Below are 21,248 nucleotides of genomic sequence, written 5' to 3'. Positions count from 1 at the left end.
TATGGAGGTATGTTGGCTACCTGGTCGGGGGTTAAGGGAACGGTTTGGTAAGGGTCTTGCCCTTGTTCAGCGTTTAGAGGTCCTGCTTGGGACCTGGGTCAAATTTAGTAGGATCTCCTTCAATGCCCATAGGTATTGGATGGCGGGGATCCAAACTCTTTGACCCCCTCATAAGTTAACTACTATTAATACTATAACCCGGTTATTTAGGACTGTATCCCTGCTGACTCAGACTACTTAGCCGAGGGTAACGTCACCGCCAAAAGCGGGGCCTACCATAATTTGCATTAATAACTTAATTCATTATCTTTCAATAATCCGACCCTTTAGGATTGTATCCTTGCTGACTCAAACTACTGGGTTGAGGGTAACGTCGCCTTCAAAAGAGGGGCCTACTACAATAACTAAGATAATCTCTTAAACAAGTGCAAAAGTGCGAAAATAATCAAAGGTTATACTAATACACGTGTCGGATCCAAGTGATTCATCTTGTCTATCTGTTTTTATTTTTATTTTTATTTTCAGCATTTAGTTAGTTTCTATTTTTCTTAGTTTAAAACATTTTTCTAACTTTTTGATTTGATTAGACGTTGAGGATAAACCGGTATTAAAAGCTCTTGTGTCCTTGGACGACCTCGGTATCTTACCAACACTATACTACATCCACGATGGGTGCACTTGCCCATATGTGTGTTTAGTGTTAGTGAATATCGTGTTTTATAAATTTAAAACTTGGCTAAAAGTGTAAAAAGGGGCTTAAATACTCATAAAAAATATAACACACTTCACGCACATCAAGTTTTTGGCGCCGTTGCCGGGGACACAAGGATTTTAAGAAAGTTAGGAATCAACGGCCTAATCATATTTTTATTTTTCTTTAATTTTTTAGGATTTTTTCTTAGATTTTCAGCTTCTGCAGAGCTCAACACGGGGCCGTGCCTGGTCGGACACGGGCCGTGCTCAGCAAAGTTACTGGCAGTTTTTGTTTTTCAAGTTACAGAAGGCTGACCACGGGGCCGTGCTGGTGCAACACGGGGCCGTGTCCAACTTCCAGTAACTGGGATCTGGAAAACAATCACTGTATTTCCGACCACGGGGCCGTGTTCGCTCAACACGGGGCCATGGTGAACCTTCTGACCGACATTCTTTTTTGTTTTTATTGCAGGACTTGGAACCCGACGCCATCCTCACGTAGTGTATGAGCTCCAGTTCCAATAAAGACATAAAAGAACCGCTAGAAGAACCCGAACGCTTTCTCAGAAAAAGGTTAAAAGCCAAAAACCAAGAGAAGGTTTCGGGTGATCCACCCCCAATGGCGGACCAACGTACCCTTATGGATTATCTACGGCCCACCGTAGGTAATCTAGGCGCCGCTATCAATGCTCCGAATGTCGAAGCCAATAACTTCGAACTCCGACCGCATTTGATACAAATGCTCCAAAACTCCGCAACCTTCCACGGGCTTGCGGACGAGGATCCTCATCTACATATAACTAATTTGTTAGAAATATGTGATACCTTTCGGATCAATGGAGCATCAAACGACGCCATACGCCTCCGTATGTTTCCGTTCTCACTAAAAGACCGAGCGAAAGCTTGGCTCAACACCCTCCCAGCTGGATCGGTAAACACCTGGGATGAACTAGCCCAAAAGTTTCTATATAAGTATTTCCCTCCTTCTAAAACTGCTAAATTAATGGCTGAAATTAACACATACTCACAAGAGGACAGGGAATCCTTATATGAAACATGGGAAAGGTTCAAGGAGCTATTACGCAAGTGTCCCCATCATGGCCTCGCAATATGGCAACAAGTATCCACTTTCTACAATGGATTGTTGCCACACACTAGGCAGACACTTGATTCTAGCTCCGGGGGACTTTTAGGTAATCGACGCCCACACGAAATATATAATCAGATTGAGGAAATTGCTCAAACCAATTTTCAATGGCACACTCCCCGGGGAAATAAGTCTATCGCCCTGGGCGCCCATAAGGTCGACGAAAGCACCTCTTTACAAGCCCAAATCGAGGCCCTTTCTTCAAAAATAAAAAAATTAGAAATGACAAAAACAGTCTCGGTTATGGCTTGTGAAGGGTGTGGTGGGTCACATGAAAATTGGAGTTGCATGAAAGAAACGGACGATCAACAAGAAATGGTAAACTACATTGATAATAGACCTAGGCCGTCGGGTCCTCCAACGGGAACTTACAACCAAGGATGGCGAAACCACCCAAACCTTGGTTGGAGGGAAACTGGCAATAGTAGTAACCAACAAACCCAACGAACAAACTTTCAGCAATCAAGAAATGAGTCACAAAATTTCACTCAACAACAAGGTGGACGAGAAAGGCTCGAAGATACTATATCTCGCCTCGTCTCCGACACTGAAAAGAAAAATTCGGAAAGATTTCTACAATTAGAATCTAATTTTAGGAATCAACAAGCTAGCATTCAAAACATAGAAAAACAAATAAATCAACTAGCACAAAATTTTTCCGAGAGACCGCAAGGCGCATTACCTAGCAATACCGAAACAAACCCAAAGGCGCAAGTTCACCTCATCACACTACGAAACCGCACCGTAGGGCCTGCAGAAGTACCTCCACCAACGGAAGAAACAATGCCAACACATCTGCAGGAAAAGAACTCTCCCCCATCACCAGAGCCTACCAAGGCCCTCGAGTTCCGTACCCCGGTAGGTTAATTCGTCAAAAGGCCAATGAGCAATTCGCAAAATTCGAAAGTCTGTTAAAACAATTGCATGTCAATATTCCTTTTATCGAAGTCCTAACCCAAATGCCCAAATACTCTAAATTTATGAGGGACTTCCTTACACATAAAAAGAAAATTGAAAATTTGCAATTAGTTAATTTAGGCGAAGAATGCTCTGCCCTCGTACTCAATAAACTACCCCAAAAGAAAATCGATCCCGGAAGTTTCACGATTCCATGTTCAATAGGGGAATCACCCGTTCGCAATGCCTTGGCCGACTTAGGGGCTAGCATTAACCTCATGCCCTCATCGATGTTCAAAAGGCTTGGCTTGGGAACCACGAGCCCTACAAAAATAAGCATACAACTCGCTGATCGATCAGTCAAGTTCCCACAAGGTGTCATCGAGAATGTCTTGGTAAGGGTAAGCAAATTCGTTTATCCCGTTGACTTTGTCATACTCGACATGGAGGAAGACACCGAGGTCCCCCTTATCCTAGGGAGACCCTTCCTTGCCACAGCACAAGCAGTGGTAGACATGAATGAAGGGACACTGACTTTGAGGTATGGGGACGATGAGGTGAAGTTCGGAGTTGGGAAGAAAATAGAGGACGACGACCCAGTCAATTACATGAAGGTTATTGATTCAAGCTTGGATGCCGCTCTCCGACGGTGTAACTTGGGAAGCAAGGCACTCCACTCAGAAGATATATAACCAGGAATCGGGTCTAGCCAAGGACCCTTATAAACGTGGCGCACCACGGAGGCATTCCGCGGATCTATCCTTAGTTTAGTTTAGTTTAATCTTTTAATTTTTGCAGAATAAAACACACTCATGGTGGTAATGGATGAAAAAGGGAACAAGAAAAAATGGAACCATGCACGAAGAACAGAGCAACCCGACAAAAATCTCCATCACAGAAGGCTCAACACGGGCCGTGCCCAACCAACACGGCCCCGTGCTGAGCCCCTGCAGAAAAATCACCCAGTTCAGGTAACTGGACACGGGCCGTGTTCAGCGGACACGCCCCCGTGTCCAGGCTTCTGTTTCAATTCTGTAATTTTTGTTACTGGCACTTGACCACGGGGCCGTGCCCGGTGAACACGGGGCCGTGTCCAGGATGCCAGTAACATAAATCTTTGCTTTTTAACACACTTTTATACATTCTAATCAACCAAAAATATTATTTTTGGACACATTGAGGACAATGTGTAATTTAATTGTGGGGGGGATGCTAAAACCTTGAAATTTTGCAAAATCCTAAACACAAGCCTTACACAAAACTCTATTGGAACCGCTAAACACCCCAAATTTTTTTCAAAAAACTTTTTCATTTTTTTTATTTACTTGTCTTAGTTTAAGTTGGGAATAACAAGTTCTAAAAAGGTTATATTTTTACAAGTTTACAACCGATAGCGTCGTGATAAAAAAGGAACCAACATAAGAAAATTATGAAACGGTATAACAAGTCTAGTTTAAAATTCGATTATATATGCTTGGTCACATTAAAAACCCATTCCCACAAAAGTGAGTTTTGAGCCTTTATTGAGCATAAAAGTACACATATTTAGATTAAATGCTCATTTTTCGTTTCTTGTTTGAATAGCCGCTCGGTCCTTACAAATCTAGAACTTGCCACGACGATACATTCCTGGTCCTTACCAACTTAAACCCAAGTAAGTAAATGATGGAGGCATTAGGACTAACCATTTTTTTTTCTTTCAAAACCATTATTTTTCATTTTTTTTACCTACCCAAAATCCCCCTAGATAGCCCCTTTGAGCGTAAACCTTTCATTTCATTACCCCAAAACCCTTTTTACCCACCAAAAACCTTTTTATTTATTTTTTTTAGTAACAAGTTCGCTTTTTCGTAAAAATCGCCTTTTTATGTGACGAAAAAAAAATGATGATGAAGTCAAAAACAAACAAAAGCTATAAAAAGCTTGTTTGGAGAAATACTTTAAAAATAAAAAGTCACTAAAAATAAGGTACTTCACGAAAACCGACGCTTGTTACGATTTTCGCCCTTTTTACTAACCACTAACCAACCACCCACCTTTAAACCCAAGCCTTCACCCAAAAAGTCCTCTTGATATTTACAAAGGTAAAAAGTTAAAAAGGAGGAAGGATTGATTGCTTGGCAAGCCTATGGAAAGACGTAAGTTCTGTGCCGCTCTCGAGTGATTCACTAAAATATACACCTTCGGCCGAGTGTTGAGTGATCTCCCGTGAGGTATGTGAACTTGTATATAAATGGAATTTTAATAAGGCATGCTATGCCCAAATAAGTAATTTATCTTATGAAAAGTTCAGAATAAATCATAACGAATAGGATTGTAAATAAATAAAAATAAAGCCTATAAGAACCTTGGATTCCCGACACTCTTGGACAAGCTAAAAAACTTCTCTTCTACCTATTCCATTTGGGAGTGTAAGCCACATTTAAAGAGTTTTGCTTGAGGACAAGCAAAAGTTCAAGTGTGGGGGTATTTGATGTGTGTAAAATGCAACATATAAATCACATCAATTAAGGCATAAAACTAACCCTTTTTTAGTACTAATGTTGGAAAAAGAGTGTTTTTGTCTTCCTTTTGTATTTTCAGGATGAAATGAGCTCAAAATCACAAAAGAAGCAAAAAGACAGCTAATTCTACCATAAATACAAGAAAAAGGAACAAAAGTGGATTGCCCGGACCCTCAACGGCACCTCCCAAGGCAAAGGAGAAGAAACAGAGTCTGAACACGCCCCGTGTCCAGCGAACACGGGGGCGTGCCCAGGAAGCAGCAGAAAAGACAAACCAGTAGAAGCTTCCATTGCCCACCACGGGGCCGTGTCCAGTGAGCACGGGGGCGTGGTGAAAGTACAGCAGGCGCATTAATTGTAATTCGCAATTACAATTAATGAGGAGAGAGAGTGTCAGGCGGGCACGGGGCCGTGTCCAGCGAGCACGGGGGCGTGTCCAGCCTTCTGTTCAGCCTATAAATAGAGGAGCTTGGCTTCATTCTCTCTCATCCCTTGGCACACCACCTCTCTCACACCTCATCCACCACCCACCACCACCATAACACCATCATCCACCACCATCATCCATTGTCCATCGTAGAGTGTGTGAGTCGTCTCGGGATCCAAGATTGATCGTAAGAGTTCTTGACAATCAAGGCCATGTTTGCCTAAGTCTCTTACATCACTTGGTGAAGACAAGTGTTTAGCATAATACTTTTTATTTTTAATCTTTTGCACTTTTTATTTGGTTTTGTATTAATGACTTTAATAACTAGTTACTTATGTTGAAGGTGATCTTTCCTTATCGTTTGTCCGTGGTGTCTTGGCATTATTTTACTGTCTATATAAAATAAAAGATTTTCACCATTCATATCTCCACGATCTATATGGAGGTATGTTGGCTACCTGGTCGGGGGTTAAGGGAACGGTTTGGTAAGGGTCTTGCCCTTGTTCAGCGTTTAGAGGTCCTGCTTGGGACCTGGGTCAAATTTAGTAGGATCTCCTTCAATGCCCATAGGTATTGGATGGCGGGGATCCAAACTCTTTGACCCCCTCATAAGTTAACTACTATTAATACTATAAACCGGTTATTTAGGACTGTATCCCTGCTGACTCAGACTACTTAGCCGAGGGTAACGTCACCGCCAAAAGCGGGGCCTACCATAATTTGCATTAATAACTTAATTCATTATCTTTCAATAATCCGACCCTTTAGGATTGTATCCTTGCTGACTCAAACTACTGGGTTGAGGGTAACGTCGCCTTCAAAAGAGGGGCCTACTACAATAACTAAGATAATCTCTTAAACAAGTGCAAAAGTGCGAAAATAATCAAAGGTTATACTAATACACGTGTCGGATCCAAGTGATTCATCTTGTCTATCTGTTTTTATTTTTATTTTTATTTTCAGCATTTAGTTAGTTTCTATTTTTCTTAGTTTAAAACATTTTTCTAACTTTTTGATTTGATTAGACGTTGAGGATAAACCGGTATTAAAAGCCCTTGTGTCCTTGGACGACCTCGGTATCTTACCAACACTATACTACGTCCACGATGGGTGCACTTGCCCATATGTGTGTTTAGTGTTAGTGAATATCGTGTTTTATAAATTTAAAACTTGGCTAAAAGTGTAAAAAGGGGCTTAAATACTCATCAAAAATATAACACACTTCACGCACATCAAACTCCATGCATGTACCAAGTATAGATGATCTTGTAAAGGCTATAATATGGTGAAAATATGAAGTAATTGAAGGTTTGAAAGTGGGTTGATAGGGGGTGTTGGCTGCCGATTATAGAGGTGCACAAAGAAGGGTTTTAGATGCTTTGAATGTGATAAGAATGAAGTGATATGATATATTTTCAATTAAGTTAAATATGGTAAGATATGATCACACTTCAATCAACACCCATACTCATACCATACTTTAAATCTTTCATCTTTCAAACTAGTATGGTGAGGCCATGGGCCCACCATGACCGTCCAACATGAAAAAAAGGGGGTAATATGATTTTTTTAATGCTTAATCATGAGATATTTTGGTAATTAAACTAATTATAATGATTAGGAGTTTAAAGTAATCCATTAGTGGGGTAATTAGGGATTGGGACTTTAATTATCATTAACTAGTTCACTAGACTAGTTAAAATAGTGTTTAACTAGTTTAGACGGTGCCTGGTTAGGCGCCGGTTTACCTACGATGCTTTTATGTCGTACCGACAAGGATTTTCCGAAAGTTGTTTTCTTGCATCCGAAGGTTGTATGAAATGATTCCGAGTCCCAAATTTAGCTTAACTAGCTCGCTAGATTCTTCGTTTGCTTATTTCGTGACAAAAAATGTCGCCTACTAGTTCGTCGAGTCGCTAACGGACTAGTTTAGTGCATAGCGATGTAACGCCGAAAACTTGTGATTATGAACGTTCCGTTGATATCATCTTATTGTTTTAGTGCGTTTTTCATCAATTGACATCATTCCGAAGTCCCGGAAATGCTTCGTTATAGGTTCGGACACGTTAAAAATGCTATATTTTAAGCCGAAATGGACATTTTTGAGATTAGGGCGTTATACCGAAAAGTCTTGTTTCTTTGCAAGATGTGTTTTCATAATAATGTTTTCTTATATAAATGGACTTAGTTATGTTATCCGAGTGTCGTTTTTCAGTGTTTCGGTCTGATTTCACGGTTTGCTGGCATGAATAGTGTAACCGGTGAATAGTGCACGCAACACTTTCTACCAACACTTTTAGGACATTGTTTGTTTGGTTTCGCATTACGACGAAAACCCACATTTGTTTTAGCTTTGTTTTCTTGTCCTAACACTGTTATCCAGTATACGACACCGTTACGTAATTAAGTTACGCTAAATGCATGAGATTTAGAAATATAAATAGTGATTAGATTGTACGAAATTACCAGTTATTTGCCAGTTGTCACAAAATGTCTCCTAAATGTTAGACAAAACTTGGTTAAATATGACTTTTTAGAAAACTTAGATCATTTAGACAACGTTTCCGAGACTTGAAGAATAATAAATCATACCAGAAACACTTAGGCAATAATTTCCAACCTCAACCTTTGAATCCTTTGCAATGTCCCCGGCATGGATGTCCCCTGACTGTGCAGGATATTGCATCAGTGCATGACATACTTGAGTATTTATTCACTTAGTGATTAAACTTCGTAGCTTCTTATCCACAAAGAACGTGTGTAATCACAGCTTGTCATATCTTTGTAATCTTGTTAAAAACTTTAGTTTTACTGGGGATAAACCCTTACTGTACTGGGGATAAACCCTTAGTATCCTGGGTAAAATCCCAAATTTTCGTGCGCTACAGGCGGGAGTGTGGAAACCCCAAAACATAGAAAGGTGAAAACCTTTAAACCTTAGAAGAGTGTGAAAACACTCTTGTTTTCGTGCGCTACAGGCGGGAGTGTATAAACTCCAAGACTTAGAAAGGTGAAAACCTTTAAACCTTAGAGAGTATGAAAATACCCTTTCGCGAGAGAGGGTGATCAATCCTCATATACCTTAAGGATCCAGGGTATAGCCAATAGTAACGAAATTGTCAGCCATTTTTACATGAACTGGTCCCGCCACCTTGAACTATCCCTGGATAACTTGCGCTCCAGGCGGGGTGTTTAAACCCAATTCGTGAGAAAGGTGAAAACCTTTAAACCTTTGAAGGGATCAGGATCCCTTAAATGTGAGAGAGAGGGCTAATCCTCTAATCTTTCGAGTTATCCTGAGTGCATATCCTGGAGCTATATCCTGGAGCATATGCTGCAAAACAATTGTAAACTAAGGTGGGTGTTAGCTTGGCTAACACCCCTCCGATGCCTAAGTCAGTATTGGGTTCAAGATAATAAACAAATATATTTAAAAGAGGCAGAATTCATACCATCTTGAGTTAGAAATTAAATTCTAAACTCACTTGAAATATGCTTTGAGATATATAGCATTCCAGGATCTTGGTAGTATATCCCCCTCCATATTCTTAAGCTGGTATGCTCCTTTTCCGGATTCCGATTCAATCTCATAGGGTCCTTCCCACTTTGGAGCCAACATTCCATCAGCAGGATTCGTAGTATTCTGAAAAGCTTTCCTTAACACCCAATCTTTGACTTGGAACCTTCTAGTCCTTACATTCTTGTTGCATGCTCTGGATATCCTCTGTTGATATGTTGCCATCCTTAGCTTCGCTGCATCTCTTGTTTCATCCACAGTATCTAATCCTTGGCACATTGCTTCAGGATTCTGCCTAGGATCCTGGAGATTGGATCTTGCCGTAGGTATCACCATTTCTGTTGGGATTACCGCTTCTGCTCCAAATACTAAGGAGAAAGGGGCTTGGCCAGTTGCACTCTTTATTGTTGTTCTATCAGCCCACAAAACAATGGGTAGTTCTTCTGCCCATCTTCCTTTTTTAGCTCCTAGTCTCTTTTTCAGGTCGTTGACTATTATCTTGTTCGAGGATTCTGCTTGCCCATTTGCTTGAGGGTGTACCGGAGTAGATGTGATCATTTTGATTCCCCAAATCTTGCAAAAGTCAGTAGTCCTCTTACTTATGAACTGAGAACGATTGTCATAGATTATCTCAGCTGGTACTCCAAACCTGGTCAGGATATTTCTCTTTATGAAGGATACTACTTCTTGGTCTCTAATGCTTCAGCTTCAACCCATTTAGAAAAATAGTTGGTCATTTAGCATAAAAACTTTTCCTCCCGGAGCTTTCGGCAACTTTCCCACTATATCCATTCCCCATTTCATGAATGGCCAAGGGGAAACTATAGGATATAATGGTTCAGCTGGTTGGTACAATATGTTGCTATGCCTCTGACATGCATCACATCTTCGAGCATATTCTGCAGCATCTTTCTTCATTGTCAGCCAATAGTATCCTGTCCTCAATACTTTCGAGAATAAAGATCTGCCCCCAGTATGGTTACCACAATCCCCTTCGTGTATATCCTGAAGCACTTCCATGGCCTCAGGATCCTTCAAGCATCTTAGCTATGGACCTGCAAGAGATTTCTTATACAAAATATTATTTATAATGGTGAATCATGATACCTTCATCCTAAATGCCTTAGGATTTTCGTCTTCAGGAATGTGTCCTTCCTTGAGATATCTTATGATTGGAGTCATCCAGGATCAAGTATCCTTCTCAGGATCCTAACCAGGATCCTGAGTGCTTGTTACCTCTTTATCCTGAGCTTTGAAGGGATCCATGGCAAGATACAGGATATGAAGTATCGGTATTTGGGTTCCCTCCGGTATCCTGACTGATGATCCTAAGTTTGCCAAGGCATCCACTTCAGCATTATCCTCTCTTGGTACCTGTTCAAGTGTAAAAACATCGAAATATCCTGCTAATATTTTGAGAATATCGAGGTATTCGATTAACTTTTCACCTTTAACTGCACAGGATCCATTAAAATGATTAGTGATTAACAAGGAGTCAACATATACTTGCAAACTTTTAATTTTCATGTTCTTAGCCAATTCTAATCCTGCAAATCAAAGCCTCATATTCTGCTTCATTATCAGTGGCAGGAAATTCACATCTAATAGCCTGGGGTATTATGTCCCCCTGTGGCAATTTCAGTAGTATACCCAATCCTACTCCTCTAACATTAGATGCACCATCAGTATATAATGTCCAGGATTCTAAGGTTTCTCCTAGTTGTTGCACTTCTAGGTCAACTTCATCCTGAATATCACTACTGAAATCAGCCACAAAGTCAGCTAGAGCCTGTGATTTTATGGCATTTCTAGGTTCGTACACTAGATCATAGGCACTTAGCTTTACTAACCATTTAGCCATTCTACCTGACATCTCAGGTTTCCTAAGCACATTCTTAACAGGATAATTGGTCTTGACATGAATCCTATGTGTTTCAAAGTAATGTCTAAGCTTTGTTGATGCCATAACTAGAGCCAGTATTAATTTTTCTAGGTGAGAATATCTAGTTTCAGCATTTAATAAACTTTTGCTAACATAATAAACAGGATACTGCTGACCTTCGTGATCCTTTACAAGGACTGCACTTACTGCATTCCCTGACACTGCCAGATACAGGGATAATGGTTCACCATCCTCATGCTTCATTAATAGAGGTGCGGTTGAAAGGTATTGCTTCAAATCCTGCAAGGCTGCTTCATGTTTCTCCCCCCATTCAAACTTCTTATTTTTCTTCAGGATATCATAAAACTCCTTGCATTTTTCTGAGGATCTTGAGATAAATCTGTTTAATGCCGCTACTCGTCCTGTCAGTCTTTGAACATCCTTCATGTTAGAAGGTGATTTGATATCTAGGATGGCTTTGATCTGTTCTGGGCTCGCTTCTATCCCTCTTTTAGTTATCATATATCCTAGAAACTTTCCTGCCCCTACTCCAAAATGGCACTTAGCAGGATTCAGCTTCATGTCGTATTGATCCAGGATATCAAACGCTGCTTTAATATCCTGAAGATGATCTTCAGCTTTCTTAGATTTCACTACCATGTCATTGATGTACACCTCCATAGTGTCCCCCAGTTTGTCTTTAAACATCATGTTTACCAATCTTTGATACGTTGCACCTGTATTTTTCAAACCAAAACGCATAGCAGTATAACAATAAATACCCGTTGGTGTCATGAAGGCAGTATCCTCCTGGTCTGAAGGTTCCATCTGGATCTGCTGAAATCCTGTCATATCCTCGTGCTTCCACGTGAATGTTGACATCCTGCATTTCAAAAAATTAGTTAATTGGTCCTCAATATCCTGAGGGATGTTGGTCCCCACGAGCACCGAGATATCCGGATTATCCTGATCCAGGATAATTTTCTTTACATCCTGCTCCGAAACCTCCGCAATATCCTGGGCCCGTATCTTTAATTGTTATGCTGCATTAGGCTTGAGGATTTCATGGAGGATGAGTAGCACTCCTTCGCTTCATGCTGGTCACTATCTACTTTGACAACTCCCCAGGGTGTAGGGATCTTGATACACTGATGATAGGTAGATGGCACAGCTTTCATATCATGGATCCATGGCCTACCCAATATAATATTGTAGCAGGATAAGGAGTCCAGGACACAGAAGCATTGCATTGAGTTGACCCCTTCAACATATACTGGTAACTTTATCTCTCCCACGGTATTCCTAGCTTCTCCACTGAAGCCGACGAGTACAGTGGATTTTGAAGTGATATCCATTGGAGATACATTCATTCTTTTCAATGTTTCCAGTTGGATTATGTTGACAGAGCTTCCATTGTCCACCAATATCCTGCGTACAAAATGGTTACCCACATATAATGTTATTACCAGAGCATCATTGTGAGGATCCTGGACATTATCCCTGTCATCACTATCAAAGTGATCACTTTGTCAGCTGTGAGGGTTGTCATCCGGGTTGGTCTTTCCCCTCTTTCGGCTTTAGCCTCCTTTGCATGTCTCTTGGACACAGAATATGAAGTTCCACAAATGTCGGATCCTCCTGAAATAAAGTTAATTATCTTGGCATCCATAGGAGGTGATGCTGCTCGTGCAGGATCCTTCTCAGCATCCTGACCCTTGTTTTTCTTTCTTCCCAGGAGATCTTTTAGATATCCCTTGCTCAAGAGATAACTTATTTCTTTCCTCAGAGCAATGCAATCCTCAGTAACATGCCCGAAATCTTCATGGAAGGCACACCATTTAGATTTATCCTTCCAATCAGCCTTTTGTTGATTCTTCTGAGGCCACCTGGCTTTATCTCCCAAACCCTGCATAGCATACATTAGTTTAGGTATATTAACAGAAAAAAAATATCCCGACAATTCAGGATACTCCTCAGGATCCTCATCTTCAACAGCATTCACTTTCTTGCTGTCATTCCTGCCATATGGCTTAGAACGATATAGTTTGTATGAGGATTCTGACTACCTGTTAGTTGATTCATATGTTGAGGATGCATTCATCCTCTCTTGCATTTTCTTGTCATCTTCCAGCCTGATATATCTCAAGGCCCTGTTTCGAGCTTCGTCCAAGTTCCTGCAAGGATTCACTACAAGATCCTGATAAAATTGACGATCCTTTCGTAACCCCATTTTGAACGCTTGTACTGCCGTAGCAATATCAAGATTCGGGATATCCAGGGATCCTCTACTAAATTTGTTAACATAATCCCTTAGGGATTTTTGTGATCCTTGTGTTATCCTGTAAATGTTAGGGCTGGATTTTTATTAGACATGATCCTTACACGTGATCCTAACCAATGATCCTTGTTTCTTTGGCAGACAGTGATCCTCAGGAGGACTTCAGGATCAGGATCATGGACCATTACAGGATCCTCATGCTAACGGTTACCTTCGTTTAATACAATGTTATCTTGCAGGAACATCTAGCAGGATACGCTCTTAGCATCATAACCAAGGGACGCGTCTTCACAATTATGGCATTAGCTTAATCGGAGATAGACGTTGCAAAGGATATGGAAACTTAGCTTGATTTAAGGGCGGAAATTTAGGCTAGATTGTCTTTTATTCCTAAAGGGGTAATGAGCTGATTATTAGTCTTTTTACCTAAAATAGGTCACCTACACTTGTATAAATACCACTCTTCCTCATTTGGAAGAACACACGACGACACACAACACAACTCTCACACGCTTAGACACTAAAAACCATAGTGATCCTTGTACTCAGCTCATTATCATCCAAAGTTGTAACTATTTTTCTTATATTGAAGTTTGGTGATTGGTAGTTGCCATCACCCGAGGTTTTTTATGCCGGAGATCATACATTGATCAAGGGCTTTTTCCTCGTATAAATCATTGTGTCTTTGCATATTTCTCATAAAAGTGATCCTTTACTTTTATAATTAACCAAGCATCATACCCCGTTTACATAAAGTTTGGTTACATTATCCTTGTGTGATTTTTGACCAAAACAGTTTGGCGCCCACCGTGGGGCAATTGGTGCTTCATTCATAAGAAAACTCTTTGTTCAAAATCATTTCGAAGAATTACATGGCTTCATCATTGAAAAACATGTCCACGGCAATGTCTGCAGTCACCTCGTCCCAGAACATTCTGCCTCCACCACCGGCAGGATCCCAGAAGAATGCTGAGAAGAGACAAACTCCTACTAATTCTAAAACTCCATCTCCTTCTGCTATGAATTCTTATATTCCCAGTACTAGTGATGTATTTACTTTGATTTTGCAGATGAAGGATCGTATGCAACGGCAGGATGAAACTAATGAAAGGATCCTCAGGGAAATTGGAGATCTCAAAAGACAGAAGAAAACGGCAGAGGATCATTCCCCACTGATGCCCAAGTCTTTGAGCTTTGATACTCCAATGATTACTTCTCAGCCATCAGGAATTCCAGACGTGCAAATTATGGGAGAATCAAGAGGATTGCACCTCGGATCGACAGCAATGACTCAGGCATCAGGCTCGCACTTTCAGCCGGCAGGATCCTATCCCCAGTATATAGGATCCTTCATGAATTCGGGAGCCTATCCGGGAGCACAGCAGTTTCAAGGATCCTACTTTGTTCCAGGATCATCCCAGGGTCAAGGATCCTCCTTCGTTCCAGGATCATCCCAGGTTCAAGGATCCTCCTTCGTTCCAGGATCATCCCAGATACCAGGATCCTTCCAAATATCGGGATCCTTCCAGATGCCAGGATCCCTGAAAAGTTTGCAAACAGGAAGTCTAGATGTCCATCAAGGAGACTTCATTCCAATGCAGACCATTGCTTCCACTGGTCCCTCCGTTATCCCTGAATCCCAGCAATATGGATTCACTAACTTAAACTCAATGGGAGGTAACACTTTAAATAATCATCTTACTACTAACCATGGATTCATGCAGGATACAGGTGTCAATCATGCTATGGCCAGGGAATTGCAGAAGCTAAAAGATATGATCTCAAGTGTTCCAGGGGTAGTCAAGCCTATCCCAGAGATTGCAGATGGAAGCCACAAGGTATCTCGCTTTGCACCACCAATTTGTGATGCAGAGGTACCCAAAAGGTTCCATATCCCTACTATGAAGCTGTATGATGGTACAACGGATCCAGAGGAGCACATAGCACAATACAGGGAGAGGATGGAGATCAATCCTATCCCAGAAAAGCTGAAGGAAGCATGCCGATGTAAAGGATTTGGATCCACTCTTACTGGATCAGCTCTTAAGTGGCTGCTAAGTCTTCCCCCTTACTCTATTACTTCATTTGCTAATTTAGTTAATTTATTCAATAACCAATTCTCTTGTAGTAGAAAATTTGAAAGATTAACCAGTGATTTATATAGAGTAACTCAAAGTCATAATGAATCATTAAGGGATTACATAACTAAATTTAGTAAAGAATCCTTAGACATTCCCAACTTGGATATGGCTACGGCTGTTGAAGCCTTCAAAATGGGACTGCTTAAGGATTCATTATTCTATGATGATCTTGTTATGACACCATACAGGAATTTAGATGAAGTAAGAACTCGGGCACTCAGGTTCATCCGGCTAGAGGATGACAAGAGGATTCTGGAGAGACAAGTAGGATCCTCAAAACAGGAGAAACAAGGATCCTCCTTCAAGAACAACAAATTCAAATCCTACCATAGAAATGAGAACCAGAATGTGCATGCTGTTGACCAAGAAGAGGATGATGAAGATTATCCTCCAATCTCAGAATATTGTTTTTCCGTTGATAATCATGAACTAATCCTTGCAATGCAGAATCTAGGCGAAAAAGCTAGGTGGCCCAGGAAGAATGATAAACCATCCGGGACTAAAGACAAGTCAAAATGGTGTGCATACCATGAGGATTTCGGGCATCTAACTGAAGAATGCATAGCTTTAAGAAAAGAGATTGGATATCTGTTAAGCAAGGGGCACCTAAAAGAATTATTGGGAAGAAAAAAGCAAAGGACTCAGGATCCTGAGAGGATCCCTGAGAAGGCTCCTGCACCTCCGGCAAATGCACAAGTGATCAACTTTATTTCCGGAGGATCAGACATCTGTGGTACATCCTTCTCGGCGGCCAAAAGGCATGCAAAGGAGTCAAAAATGGATAATGGAGAAAGGCCTATTAGAACATCAAGTGTCTCAGAGGGGAAGATAATATCGTTTGATGAGGATGATCGCATCAATATTCAGGATCGTCATCATGATAGTTTAGTTATTACTCTCTTTATCTCTAACCATTTTGTCCGCAGGATCCTTATCGATGGAGGAAGCTCAGTGAACATTATCCAGCTTGATGTTCTGAAGAAAATGGGTATCCTAGAATCAGACATCACACCAAGATCCTCCGTGCTTGTAGGATTCAGTGGAGAAACGAAGAAAACTCTGGGGGACATCAAACTCCCAATCTACGTGGAAGGATTACATAATTATCAGAAATTTTGTGTTATTGACTGTTTGTCTTGTTGCAATGTTATCCTTGGCAGACCTTGGATACATGATATGAAAGCAGTCCCATCCACCTACCATCAATGTGTGAAGCTCCCTAGCCCATGGGGAATAATCAAGATCGACAGTGATCAGCAGGAGGCTAAGGATTGTTATACCTCATCCATGAAGCCAACCTCGAAGCCAAGGGAGCAATAGCAATTACAGTATCCTCCGAGGAATGTCTTGGAGGCAAGGGAACAAGATGTGGACGAAATCCTCTTGGATCCTAGTGATCCTGAATCAAAAATCTATATCGGATCAGGGATCCTTGGCAAGATGAAAGAAGACCTAATATCCTTCCTCAAAAGATGAAAATCTACCTTTGCTTGGAAACATGAAGATATGACAGGTATATCTAAGGATATTATTACTCACAAACTTGGCATTGACAGGTCTATCAAACCAATCCATCAAAAAAGGAGGAAGTTTGCACCAGAAAGGAATGCCATTATCCAAGAAGAAGTAGAGAGACTACTTCGAGCAGGTATGATCAGAGAGGTAAAGTATCCAAAATGGTTAGCCAATGTGGTCGTTGTCCAAAAGAAAAACGGAAAGTGGAGGGTATGTGTCGATTTCACTGATCTGAATAAGGCATGTCCCAAGGATCCTTTCCTATTACCCCACATTGACTCCATGGTGGATGCAACAGCGGGGCATGAACTATTGACCTTTATGGATGCATCATCTGGATTCCAACAAATTCAGATGGAACCATCTGACCAAGAGGATACAGCCTTTATGACCCCAACAGGTTTGTATTGTTATATTGCCATGCCTTTTGGATTAAGAAATGCAGGTGCAACATATCAAAGGCTGGTGAATATGATGTTCAAAGAACAAATTGGACAAACAATGGAAGTATACATAGATGATATGGTAGTCAAATCAAAGAAAGCTGAGGATCACCTAAGGGATTTGGAGGAAGCATTTGATATCCTTGATAATTATAACATGAAGCTTAATCCTTCGAAGTGCCACTTTGGCGTTAAGGCAGGTAAATTCCTAGGATATATGGTAACTCAGAGGGGCATTGAGGCAAGTCCGGAGCAAATTAAAGCACTAATAAACATCAAGTCCCCTGCCAATGCTAAGGATGTGCAAAGGCTAACAGGCAGGATAGCAGCTCTGAACAGGTTCATATCAAAATCCTCAGAAAAATGTAAAGAATTTTACGATATCCTAAGGAAGAACAAGAAGTTTGAATGGACTGAGAAACATGAGAATGCTTTACAAGCCCTTAAAGAATATATGTCCTCAGCACCAGCATTATCAAAGCCCGAAAAAGGAGACGTGTTATCCTTATATTTGGCGGTATCCTCAACCGCTGTAAGTGCTGTCCTTGTTAAGGATCACGAAGGTACACAATATCCTATCTACTATGTAAGTAAGAGTTTACTTGATGCCGAATCCAGGTACTCACACCTCGAAAAACTTATTCTTGCATTAATCATGGCATCAACTAAGCTAAGGCATTATTTTGAAACCCATACTATTGTTGTTAGAACTAACTTTCCAATTAAGAATGTCCTCAGGAAACCAGAGATGTCAGGAAGAATGGCTAAGTGGGCAGTAAAGCTTAGTGCCCATGATATAAGATATGAGCCAAGAACAGCCATTAAATCCCAAGCACTAGCTGACTTTGTGGCTGATTTCAGTAGTGATCTACAAAAAGAAGCAGAATTGGAGGTCCAACAGCTGGATGAGACCAAGGATCCTTGGATACTACACACTGATAGATCCTCAAATGTCAAGGGCACAGGGCTCGGGATACTACTAAAATCGCCACAGGGGCACATAATACCCCACTCCATAGCCTGTACCAAGGGAGGATAACACGGAAGCTGATGCATTGGCCAACTTAGGATCATCCTTAAAAATTCCAGAAGACATAAGTATCCCTATCATCCATATCCTGGCTCCTGCTATTGAAAATCAAGTAGCCATGGAAATAGAAGAGGATACTGCAGTAATCCCTAGTGAAGAAGCTCAATCTTATGCAGGATCATGGGTCTCACCAATCATGAAATACTTGCAACACGGAGAGATCCCGATGGGAGAAAATCCTAGAGCTTTCAGGATCAAGGTATCTCAATTTACAATCTTAAACAATGTGCTATATAAACGATCCCTTGCAGGACCATATTTAAGATGTATTGAGGATCCTGAAGTTGAAGAAGTGTTGAGAGACTTCCATGAAGGAGATTGTGGAAACCACACTGGGGGCAGGGCATTATTCTCAAGGATCCTTAGAACAGGATACTACTGGCCAACCATGAAAAGGGATGCTGTAGAATATGCTAGGAAATGTGATCCTTGTCAAAGACACAGCAATATCCTTCATCAACCAGCTGAATTGCTACACCCCATACCATCCTCTTGGCCATTCATGAGATGGGGAATGGATATAGTTGGCAAGCTCCCTAAAGCACCTGGTGGAAAAGTATTTATGCTTGCCATGACTGACTACTTCTCTAAGTGGATAGAGGCTGAAGCTTTTGCTCAAGTCAGAGAAAAAGAAGTTATATCCTTTATCAAAAGAAACATTATAACTAGATTTGGCATTCCCTCTGAAATTGTATGTGATAATGGTTCCCAATTCATTGGAAGCAGAACTACTAACTTTTGTGACAGTTGGGGAATCAAGATGATAACATCAACACCAGTTCATCCACAAGCCAATGGCCAAGCAGAATCATCCAACAAGATCATCATCAACAATCTAAAGAAGAAGCTAGGATCCAAGAAGGGAAAATGGGCAGAGGAGTTACCTTATGTGCTATGGGCTGATAGAACAACTCCCAAGAATGCCACTGGTCAAACACCTTTCTCTTTAGTATTTGGGGCAGAAGCAGTGATCCCAACAGAGATGGTGATCCCAACTGCTAGAACAACTGCTCGTGATCCTGAAGAGAATGCTGCAATCCTGGCTCAGGATTTGGATACTATTGAAGAAATCAGGGATTTGGCTAGGATAAGGATGGCAAGCTACCAACAAAGAATGGCTGGTGCTTACAACAAAAATGTTAGGATAAGGAAGTTCCAGGTCGGAGATATGGTGTTGAGAAAAGCATTCCAAAACACTATTAATCCTGCTGACGGGAAGTTAGCACCAAAGTGGGAAGGCCCTTACTTGATTGAAGCTGAAGCAGGAAAGGGGGGATACAAATTGCTAACTATGGAAGGAAACTTGTTACCAAGAGCCTGGAATGCTGTTCACTTAAAGAGATACTTTATGTGAACACGATCCTTCAAGCATGTGATCCTTACATTGAAGTATCCTAAAAGAATCCCGGTGATGTCAGTGATCCTTACTCTGGTAATGTCCTTATCTTAAAACTATTACATTCCCTTACTTTTTACCAAAGGATAAGGATCCTGTATCCTTCATCCTCTTCTCACAAACCATTTGAGTTATGATAGTTCAGGTATCTACAGCATATCGTCAAAGATCATCAAAAGCAACGCAGATCCTTGGGCTTGTCCCCAGTTATCCTTGGGATTATCCCCAGTTTCCGCCAGCAGCGCACGATGATCCTGATATAGTTCACGTCTTTGGGACCAGTACCCACTTCCGGGGCTGACAACCTCATCGTACTGGCTATACCCAGGATCCTCCGTATAATGGTAGACGTACCATACATCCGTTCCTAAGGTTTCTAACGTTTTCACGTTAGCTAAGGTTTTGACATTTTCATGTCACTAAGTTTGGATAGTCGCCAGTAAGGGCCATACTCCAGTTTACATACGATCCTTTGGGCTTGTCCCCAGTTATCCTTTGGGCTTGTCCCCAGTGATCCTTTGGGATCATCCTCAGTGATCCTTTGGGCTTGTCCCCAGTTATCCTTTGGGCTTGTCCCCAGTGATCCTTTGGGATCATCCTCAGTGATCCTATGGGCTTGTCCCCAGTTATCCTTTGGGCTTGTCCCCAGTTACTAACTTATCTTTTATATTGGCTTAGTCCCAAGTTACATTCCATTTTTCAGGTTTTCGAAGTTAAACAATTAAGGATCCTTAATCCTTATTATCCATTAAAGTTTTACTTATGGTTATCCCGATTAAAGGTTAGGATCCTAACTTGGATCCTCAGGTATGATCCTTAACTATTTTCAATTTCATTATTCATTTGAATAACCTTTAGACCTTGACAACTGAACCTATGATCCTTAAATAAACTACCTTGAAAATTTTCGATTATAGGATATTTGATCCAGGATCATATCCTAAATTTCTTAAACATAATTTGCTCAACTTTTCTTACTCAAACAAACATGTGTCAAAACAATTGAAAATAAAAAAGATAATAACACAAGATAAGCGAAAAAAGTTTAAGATTTTATTTATTAACGAAAGGATTAACCCTTCAAAAGTTGTCAAAATTGCCAACCCACATTTCTACCAGCAAAACGTGGCCCGTCCACATGGGTTGGCAAAGGGTGTCCATTGTCTATGCGGTCTTAGCAGGTGCAGGAAATAAAAGGCGGCAGGATCACAAAGGCTTTATCCCCCAAACAGAGGATCCCTCCACCTTTTGCGATCCTACCTATTGTTCAAAGGATCCAGGATCCTTAACCCTAAAAACTATTATTCAAAGATTACAA

General features: G+C 40.9%; 1 non-coding gene across 1 annotated transcript; it reads right to left on the bottom strand.

The window, feature by feature from the left end:
• Positions 1-1,690: 1,690 nt before the first annotated feature.
• Positions 1,691-1,797, bottom strand: LOC118483541. Its single transcript, XR_004870831.1, has one exon. It is a non-coding gene; the product is annotated as a small nucleolar RNA R71 (small nucleolar RNA).
• Between the last annotated feature and the right edge of the window lie 19,451 nt (positions 1,798-21,248).

This window comes from Helianthus annuus, chromosome 10 (genome assembly GCF_002127325.2).
Source record: "Helianthus annuus cultivar XRQ/B chromosome 10, HanXRQr2.0-SUNRISE, whole genome shotgun sequence".
In the NCBI taxonomy this organism is placed as follows: domain Eukaryota; kingdom Viridiplantae; phylum Streptophyta; class Magnoliopsida; order Asterales; family Asteraceae; genus Helianthus; species Helianthus annuus.
The sequence above is the reverse complement of the archived record's forward strand: the minus strand, read 5'-3'. Positions and strand labels throughout refer to the sequence as shown.